The sequence below is a fragment of the Salmo trutta genome, chromosome 1, assembly GCF_901001165.1.
Source record: "Salmo trutta chromosome 1, fSalTru1.1, whole genome shotgun sequence".
NCBI classification, from domain to species: domain Eukaryota; kingdom Metazoa; phylum Chordata; class Actinopteri; order Salmoniformes; family Salmonidae; genus Salmo; species Salmo trutta.
In genome coordinates this window covers 7252204-7262526 of record NC_042957.1, presented here as the reverse complement: position 1 = coordinate 7262526, position 10323 = coordinate 7252204, and positions in this window count along the sequence as shown.

Sequence of the window (10323 nt, the reverse complement as noted above, 5' to 3'; positions counted from 1 at the left end):
ATGTGTATGTGACCAATAAAATTTGATTTGATTTGAATGACAAATACAAAAACAGAAATACCTTATTTACATAAGTATTCAGACCCTTTGCTATGAGACTCCGTGCATCGGCAAGACAGAACAGCTGCCTCTGCTAAGGCAAGTCTCGAGATTTTGCTCACCTGAGGTAGAGTATCTCATGATTAACTGCAGACCATACTATTTACCAAGGGAGTTTTCATCAATATTTTTTGTAGCTGTCTATTTACCACCAAAAACAAAGTGCCGGCACTAAGACCACACTCAACCAGCTGTATAAAGCCATAAGCAAACAAGAAAATGCTCATCCAGAGGCGGCGCTCCTAGGGCCGGGGACTTTAATGCAGGGAAACTTAAATCCGTTTAGCCTAATTTCTACCAGCATGTCACATGTGCAACCAGAGGGGAAAAAAACTCTAGACCACCTTTACTCCACACACAGAGACGGTTACAAAGCTCTCTCTTGCCCTCCATTTGGCAAATCTGACCATAATTATATCCTCCTGATTCCTGCTTACAATAAAAACTAAAGCAGGAAGTACCAGTGACTTGCTCAATACGGAAGTGGTCAGATGACACAGATGCTAAGCTACAGGACTGTTTTGCTAACACAGACTGGAATATGTTCCGGGACTCATCCGATGGCATTGAGGAGTACACCACATCAGTCATGGGCTTCATCAAAAAGTGCATCGATGAAGTTGTCCCCACGGTGACCGTACGTGCGTATCTCAACCAGAAGCCATGGATTAAAGGCAACATCCGCACTGAGCTAAAGGGTAGAGCTGCCACTTTCAAGGAGCGGGACTCAAACCCAGACGCTTATCAGAAATCCTGCTATGCCCTCAGACGATCCATCCAACAGGCAAAGCGTCAATACAGGACTAAGATTGAATCCTACTACACCGGCTCCGACTCTCGTCGGATGTGGCAGGGCTTGCAAACTGTTATGGACTACAAAGGGAAGCCCAGACATGAGCTGCTGAGTGACACAAGCCTACCAGACAAGCTAAATGACTTCTACGCGTGCTTTGAGGCAAGCAACACTGCGACATGCATGAGAGCACCAGCTGTCCGGACAACTGTGTGATCACGCTCTCCATTGCCGATGTGAGTAAAACCTTAAAACAGGTCAACATTCAGACGGATTACCAGGAAGTGTACTCCGAGCAGACGCTGACCAACTGGCGAGTGTCTTCACTGACATTTTCAACCTTTCCCTGCCTAAGTCTGTAATACCTACATGTTTCAAGCAGACCACCATAGTCCTCTCTGCCCAAGAACACCAAGGTAACATGCCTAAATGACTACCAACCCATAGCACTCACGTCTGTAGCCATGAAGTGCTTTGAAAGCCTTGCCATGGCTCACATCAAAACCTTCATCCCAGAAACTCTAGACACACTCCAATTTGCATACCGCCCCAACAGATCCACAGATGATGCAATCTCTATTGCACTCAACACTGCCCTTTCCCACCTGGACAAAAGGAACACCTACGTGAGAATTATGTTCATTGACTTTTATTATGACACGTCGACTATTTCTCTCTATACCATTTGTATTTCATATACCTTTGACTATTGGATGTTCTTATAAGCACTTTAGCATCGCCAGCCTAATCTCGGGAGTTGATAGGCTTGAAGTCATAAACAGCACTGTGCTTCAAGCATTGCTAAGAGCTGCTGGCAAACGCAATAAACAAGTAAAGTGCTGTTTGAATGAATGCTTACGAGCCTGCTCCTGCTTACCACCGCTCAGTCAGACTGCTCTATCAAATATCAAATCATAGACTTAATTATCATATAATAACACACAGAAACTATCATTTCGAAAATAGTGAAATACGGAACCGTTCTGTATTTTATTGAACGGGTGGCAAACCTAAGTCTAAATATTGCTGTTACATTTCACAACCTTCAATGTTTTGTCATAATTATGTGTCACATTTGTTGTAAAGATGGGACCAAGGCGCAGCGGGAATGTGTATGCTCATCTTCTTGTTTATTGTGAAGAAAACGAAACAAAACGCTTAATCAAAACAACAACGATGAAAAAACAGTCCTGTGAGACACACAGCTACACATGGAACAACTACCCACAAAAACCCATGAAAAAACACCCCTACTAAATAGGACCTTCAATTAGAGGCAACGAGAAACAGCTGCCTCCAATTGAAGGTCAAACCAATAAATTAAGCATAGAAATTGATAAACTAGACACAGACATAGAAATAGACTAACACAGAACATTGCCCAACAAACCCCGAAACACATTAAACAAACACCCCCTGCCACGTCCTGACCAAACTACAATAACAAATAACCTCTTTACTGGTCAGGACGTGACATTATGTAAAATTCTGGCAAATTAGTTCACAGTTTGCAACGAGCCAGGTTGCCCAAACTGTTGCATATACCCTGACTCTGCTTGCACTGAATGCAAGAGAAGTGACACAATTCTCCTAGTTAATATTGCCTGCTAACATGAATTTCTTTTAACTAAATATGCAGGTTTAAAAAAATATACTTCTGTGCATTGATATTAAGAAAGGCATTGATATTTATGGTTAGGTACATTTTTCACGAATGCGCTTTTGTTAAATAATCACCCGTTTGGCGAAGTTGAAGTAGGCTGTGATTCAATGATAAATTAACAGGCACTGCATTGATTATATGCAACGCAGGACAACCTAGTTGCAGCCACAAGGTCCTTTTGACGCTGCGCTCGCGTAACAGGTGGTCAGCCTGCCACGCAGTTTCCTCGTGGATTGCAATGTAATTGCCCATAATCGCCGTCCAAAAAGGCCGATTACCGATTGTTATGAAAACTTGAAATCGGTCATGCCAATTAATTAGTCGACCTCTAGTCCAAACCCACCAAGACAGTCATGAAAAGGGCACGACATTGCCTCTTTCCACTCACGAGACTGAAAAGATTTGGCATTGGTCCTCAGATCCGTAAAAAGTTCTACAGCTACACCAGCAAGAGCATCCTGACTTGTTGCATCATCACCTGGTATGGCAACTGCTCTGCCTCCGACCGCAATGCTGTACAGAGGGTAGTGCGTACGGCCCAGTACATCATGGGGGCTAAGCTTCCTGCCATGGAGGAGTGTCTTGGAGAGACGGCGCTGCTTTAAGGACTTGGAGGGGTCGTCTTCTCATGGATTTTGGTCGGTGGAGAGGCTTCTTTTTCTCTCTCTTTCTCTATTTTTCTCTCTCCCTCTCTCATTGCCGCTTTCTTTCTTTCTGTCTCTCTCTCTCTCTCTCTCTCTCTCTCTCTCTCTCTCTCTCTCTCTCTCTCTCTCTCATTCTCTCTCTCTTTCTATCTCACTCTCACTCTCTTTCTCCCTCCCTCTCTACATCTCTCTCTGCCCATCTCTCTCTTTCTCTCTCCCGCCCTCTGCCTGCCTCTATCTCTCTCTTTCTCTGGCCCAGTGCTTCCTGCCATCCAGAACCTCTACACCAGGCGGTGTCAGAGGAAGGCCCATAAAATTGCCAAAGACTCCAGCCACCCTAGTCATGGACTGTTCTCTCTGCTACCGCACGGCAAGCGATACCGGAGCGCCAAGTCTAGGTCCAAAAGGCTTCTTAACAGCTTCTACCCCCAAGCCATAAGACTGCTGAACAGCTACCTGGACTATTTGCATTGACCCCCTCCCTTTTTTTATGCTGCTGCTACTCGCTGTTTATTATCTATGCATAGTCACTTTACACCTACCTACATGTACATATTACCTCAATTACCTCAACTAACCTGTACCTGCGCACATTGACTCGGTACCGGTACCCCCTATATATAGCCTCGTTATTGTTATTTTACTGTTGCTCTTTTATTTTTGACTTTAGTTTATAGTTAATAAATCAATTAGGCATATTTGGGCAGTCTTGATACAACATTTTGAACAGACATGCAATGGTTCATTGGATCAGTCTAAAGCTTTGCCCGTACACTGTTGCCATCTAGTGGCCAACATCTAAATTGCGCCTGGGCTGGAATAATACATTATGGCCTTTCTCTTGCATTTCAAAGATGATGGTACAGATCTAATGTGTTATATTCTCCTACATTAATTTCACATTTCCAGAAACCTCAAAGTGTTTCCTTTCAAATGGTATTAAGAAGATGCATATCCTTGCTTCTGGTCCTGAGCTACAGGCAATTAGATTTGGGTATGTCATTTTAGGCGAAAATTGGAAAAAAAGGGTTGGATCCTTTAACCACATAGAGAAACAAACCCTCCCTCTCAGGTCAGGGCGTGACAATATTGCTGTTATGATGGCACACTGTGGAATTTCACTGTGGTATTTTGCTTTCGAATTCTTTGTGGTTCTGTGTAATCTGAAGGATATATGCGTCTCTAATATGGTCATACATTTGGCAGGAGGTTAGGTACTGCAGCTCAGTTTCCACCTCATTTTGTGGGCAGTGTGCACATAGTCTGTCTTCTCTTGAAAGCCAGGTCTGCCTTCGGCGGCCTTTCCCAATAGCAAGGCTATGCTCACTGAGTCTGTACATAGTCAAATATTTCCTTAATTTTGGCTCAGTCACGGTGGTCAGGTATTCTGCCACTGTGTACTCTCTGTTTAGGGCCAAATAGCATTCTAGTTTGCTCTGTTTTTTTGTTCATTCTTTCCAATGTGTCAAGCAATTATCTTTTTGTTTCCTCATGATTTGGTTGGGTCTAATTCTGTTGCTGTCCTGGGGCTCTGTGGGGTGTGTTTGTGTTTGTGAACAGAGCCCCAGGACCAGCTTACTTAGGGGACTCTTCTCCAGGTTCATTTTTCTGTAGGTGATGGCTTTGTTATGGAAGGTTTGGGAATCGCTTCCTTTTCGGTGGTTGTAGAATTTAATGTCTCTTTTCTGGATTTTGATAATTAGCGGGTATCGGCCTAATTCTGCTCTGCATGCATTATTTGGTGTTTTACGTTGTACACAGAGGATATTTTTGCAGAATTCTGCATGCAGAGTCTCAATTTGGTGTTTTTCCCATTTTGTGAATTATTGGTTGGTGAGCGGACACCAGACCTCACAACCATAAAGGGCAATGGGCTCTATAACTGATTCAAGTACTTTTAGCCAGATCCTAATTGGTATGTCAAATATTTTTTTCCTTCTTGCCTTGTCTCTCAGATTGTTCACAGTTTTGTGGAAGTTACCTGTGGTGCTGATGTTTAGGCCGAAGTATGTATCGTTTTTTTGTGTGCTTTAGGGCAACGGTGTCAAGATGGAATTTGTGTTCATGGTCCTGGGAACTGGACCTTTTTTGCAACACCATTATCTTTTGTCTTACTGAGATTTACTGTCAGGGCCCAGGTCTGTCAGGGCCCAGGTCTGTCAGGGCCCAGGTCTGACAGAATCTGTGCAGAAGATCTAGGTGTTGCTGTAGACCCTCCTTGGTTGGTGAAGGAAGCACCAGATCAAATCAAATCACATTTTATTTGTCACATACACATGGTTAGCAGATGTTAAAGCGAGTGTAGCGAAATGCTTATGCTTCTAGTTCCGACCATGCAGTAATATATATCAAGTAATCTAACCTAACAATTTCACAACAACTACCTTATACACACAACTATAAAGGAATGAATAACAATATGTACATATAAATATATGGATGAGTGATGGCCCAACGACATAGGCAAGATGCAGTAGATGGTATAGTGTACAGTATATACATATGAGATGAGTAATGTAGGGTATGTAAACATTATACAAAGTGGCATTGTTTAAAGTGGCTAGTGATACATTTATTACATCAAATTTTCCATTAATAAAGTGGCTAGAGTTGAGTCAGTATGTTGGCAGCAGCCACTCAATGTTAGTGATGGCTGTTTATCAGTCTGATGGCCTTGAGATAGAAGCTGTTTTTCAGACTCTCGGTCCCTGCTTTGATGCACCTGTACTGACCTCGCCTTCTGGATGATAGTGGGGTAAACAGGCATTGGCTCGGGTGGTTGTTGTCCTTGATGATCTTTTTGGCCTTCCTGTGACATCGGGTGGTGTAGGTGTCCTGGAGGGCAGGTAGTTTGCCCCCGGTGATGCGTTGTGCAGACCTCACTACCCTCTGGAGAGCCTTACGGTTGTGGGCAGAGCAGTTGCCGTACCAGGCGGTGATACAGCCCGACAGGATGCTCTTGAATGTGCTTCTGTAAAAGTTTGTGAGTGTTTTTGGTGACAAGCCAAATTTCTTCAGCCTCCTGAGGTTGAAGAGGCGCTGCTGCGCCTTCTTCACCATAATGTCTGTGTGGGTGGACCATTTCAGTTTGTCCGTGATGTGTACGCCGAGGAACTTAAAACTTTCCACCTTCTCCACTACTGTCCCGGCGATGTGGATAGGGGGCTGCTCCATTTGCTATTTCCTGAAGTCCACAGTCATCTCCTTGGTTTTGTTGACATTGAGTGCGAGGTTATTTTCCTGACACCACACTCCGAGGGCCCTCACCTCCTCCCTGTAGGCCGTCTCGTCGTTGTTGGTAATCAAGCCTACCACTGTAGTGTCGTCTGCAAACTTGATGATTGAGTTGGAGGCGTGCATGGCCACGCAGTCATGGGTGAACAGGGAGTACAGGAGAGGGCTGAGAACGCACCCTTGTGGGGCCCCAGTGTTGAGGATCAGCGGGGTGGAGATGTTGTTACTTACCCTTACCACTTGGGGGCGGCCCGTCAGGAAGTCCAGGACCCAGTTGTACAGGAGCCTAATGACGAGTTTGGAGGGTACTCTGGTGTTAAATGCTGAGCTGTAGTCGATGAACAGTATTCTTACATAGGTATTCCTCTTGTCCAGATGGGTTAGGGCAGTGTGCAGTGTGATTGCGATTGCCTTGTCTGTGGACCTATTGGGGCGGTAAGCAAATTGGAGTGGGTCTAGGGTGTCAGGTAGGGTGGAGGTCATATGGTCCTTGTCTAGTCTCTCAAAGCACTTCATGATGATGGAAGTGAGTGCTACAGGGCGATAGTCATTTAGCGCAGTTACCTTCGCTTTTTCGGGAACAGGAACAATGGTGGCCCTCTTGAAGCATGTGGGAACAGCAGACTGGGATAAGTATGATTGAATATGTCCGTAAACACACCAGCCCGCTGGTCTGCGCATGCTCTGAGGATGCAGCTGGTGATGCCGTCTGGGCCGGCAGCCTTGCGAGGGTTAACACGTTTAAATGTTTTACTCACGTTGGCTACAGTGAAGGAAAGCCCGCAGGTTTTGGTAGCGGGCCGTGTCAGTGGCACTGTGTTGTCCTCAAAGTGAGCAAAGAAGTTTGTCTGGGAGCAAGACATCATGGTCCGCGATGGGGCTGGTTTTCGTTTTGTAGTCCGTGATTGACTGTAGACCCTGCCACATACCTCTCGTGTCTGAGCCGTTGAATTGCGACTCTACTTTGTCTCTATACTGACGCTTAGCTTGTCTGATTGCCATGCGGAAGGAATAGCTACACTGTTTGTATTCAGTCATGTTTCCGGTCACCTTGCCCTGATTAAAAGCAGTAGTTTGCGCTTTCAGTCTTGCGCGTATGCTGCCATCAATCCACGGTTTCTGGTTGGGGAATGTTTTAATAGACGCTGTGGGTACAACATCACCGATGCACTTGCTAATAAACTCGCTCACCGAATCAACGTATTCATCAATGTTATTGTCCGAAGCTATGCGGAACATATCCCAGTCCACGTGATCGAAGCAATCTTGAAGCGTGGAATCCGATTGTTCGGACCAGCGTTGAACAGACCTGAGCACGGGCGCTTCCTGTTTTAGTTTCTGTCTATAGGCTGGAAGCAACAAAATGGAGTCGTGGTCAGATTTTCCGAAAGGAGGGTTTTGTATGCGTTGCGGAAGTTAGAATAACAATGATCCAGGGTTTTGCCAGCCCGGGTCACACATTCGATATGTTATAATATTTAGGGAGCCTTGTTTTCAGATTAGCCTTGTTAAAATCCCCAGCTACAATAAATGCAGCCTCAGGATATGTGATTTCCAGTTTACATAGAGTTAAATTAAGTTATTTCAGGGCCGTCGATGTGTCTGATTGGGGTGGGATATACACGACTGTGATTATGATCGAAGAGAATTCTCTTGGTAGACAACGTGGTCGGCATTTAATTGTAAGGAATTCTAGGTCAGGTGAACAAAAGGACTTGAGTTCCTGTATGTTGTTATGATCACACCACGTCTCGTTAATCATAAGGCATACACCCCCGCCCTTCTTCTTACCAGAGAGATGTTTGTTTCTGTCGGCGCGATGCGTGAAGAAGCCGGGTGGCTGTACCGACTCTGATGACGTTTCCCGAGTGAGCCATGTTTCCGTGAAACAAAGAACGTTACACTCTCTGATGTCTCTCTGGAAGGCAACCCTTGCTCGGATTTCGTCTACCTTGTTGTCAAGAGACTGGACATTGGAGAGTAGTATGCTCGGGAGCGGTGCGCGATGTGCCTGTCTACGGAGCCTGACCAGAAGACCGCTCCCTCTGCCCCTTCTGCGGCGCCGTTGTTTTGGGTCGCCGGCTGGTATCCGATCCATTGTCCTGGGTGGTGGACCAAACAGAGGATCCGCTTTGGGAAAGTCGTATTCCTGGTCGTAATGTTAGTGAGTTGACGTTGCTCTTATATCCAATAGTTCGTCAGCAAACATTTGACTTCAGATTCTAGTAGGGTGAGGCTGGGTGCTGCAGACTGTTCTAGTGCCCTCGCAAATTCATTGATATACATGTTGAAGAGGGTGGAGCTTAAGCTGCATCCCTGTCTCACCCCACGGCACGGTGGAAAGAAATGTGTGTTTTTTGCCAATTTTAACCGCACTCTTGTTGTTTGTGTACATGGATTTATAATGTCGTATGTTTTTCCCCCAACACCACTTTCCATCAATTTGTATAGCAGGCCCTCGTGCCAAATTGAGTCAAAAGCTTTTTTGTAATCAACAATGCATGAGAAGACTTTGCCTTTGTTTTGGTTTGTTTGTCAATTAGGATGTTCAGGGTGAAAATGTGGTCTGTCGTACGGTAATTTGGTAAAAAGCCATTTTGACATTTGCTCAGTACATTGTTTCACTGAGGAAATGTACGAGTCTGCTGTTAATGATAATGCAGAGGATTTTCCCAAGGTTGCTGTTGACGCATATCCCACGGTAGTTATTGGGGTCAAATTTGTCTCCACTTTTGTGGATTGAGGTGATCAGTCCTTGGTTCCAAATATTGTGGAATGTGCCAGAGCTCACTCTTTCTCTGCCTCTCTCTCTGCCTCTCTCTCTCTCTTCCTCTCTCTCGCTCTGCCTCTCTCTCTCTGCCTCTCTCTCTCTTCCTCTCTCTCTCTGCCTCTCTCTCTCTGCCTCTCTCTCTCTTCCTCTCTCTCTGCCCCTCTCTCTCTCTGCCTCTCTCTCGCTCTGCCTCTCTCTCTGCCTCTTTCTCTCTGCCTCTCTCTCTCCCTATCTCTCTCTGCCTCTCTCTCGCTCTGCCTCTCTCTCTCTGCCTCTCTCTCTCTGCCTCTCTCTCTCTCTGCCTCTCTCTCTCTCTGCCTCTCTCTGTCTCTCTCTGCCTCTCTCTGTCTCTCTCTGCCTCTCTCTCTCTCAATTCAATTCAAAGGCCTTCATTGGCATTGGATTTTTTTTTTTTACACATGTGAAATGGATAATAAACAAAGGTGAAATAAACATTCTCTCTCTCTCTCTCTCTCTCTCTCTACCTATGTCAGACTATAGGCCAATCAATGGTTGACACTGACAGGGTTTTTTCATAGACCTCTGCAGCCTACTTCTGACAGACAGAGTGATAAGACGTCATGGGGGATGGAGGCATCAAAGGCAGTAAAACTCATAGACCCTCTGTTGCTCTCGGGATTATCATATAATGTTATTCTGTGTGACTGCTGCACCTTTTTGAGTGATTGTTAAATACAAAAACCATGTCACACAGCAAACATGACTATACACTTAACCCAGCTTTTTTCTGCAATATTTATATATTTTGAAGTGAAACAACACTCGGGAAAATTAAAATGGAATTTCTTGACATTTTAGTTGATCATTAGTTTTTATTCACGATAGCTGAACAACCATATGTTTGCTCCTCCTGTCTAGAATCACACATCCCTATAGCCCTCCTGTGGTACTTACAGAACAGAGGAAGCTAGATGGAGAGCTCCCGAGTGGCACGGCAGTCTAAGGCACTGCATCGCAGTACTAGAGGTGTCACTACAGACACTGGTTTGATTCCAGGCTGTATCACAACCGGTTGTGATTGGGAGTCTCATAGGGCGATGCACAATTGGCCCAGCATCGTCCGGGTTAGGTTTTGGCCAGAGCAGGCCGTCATTGTGAA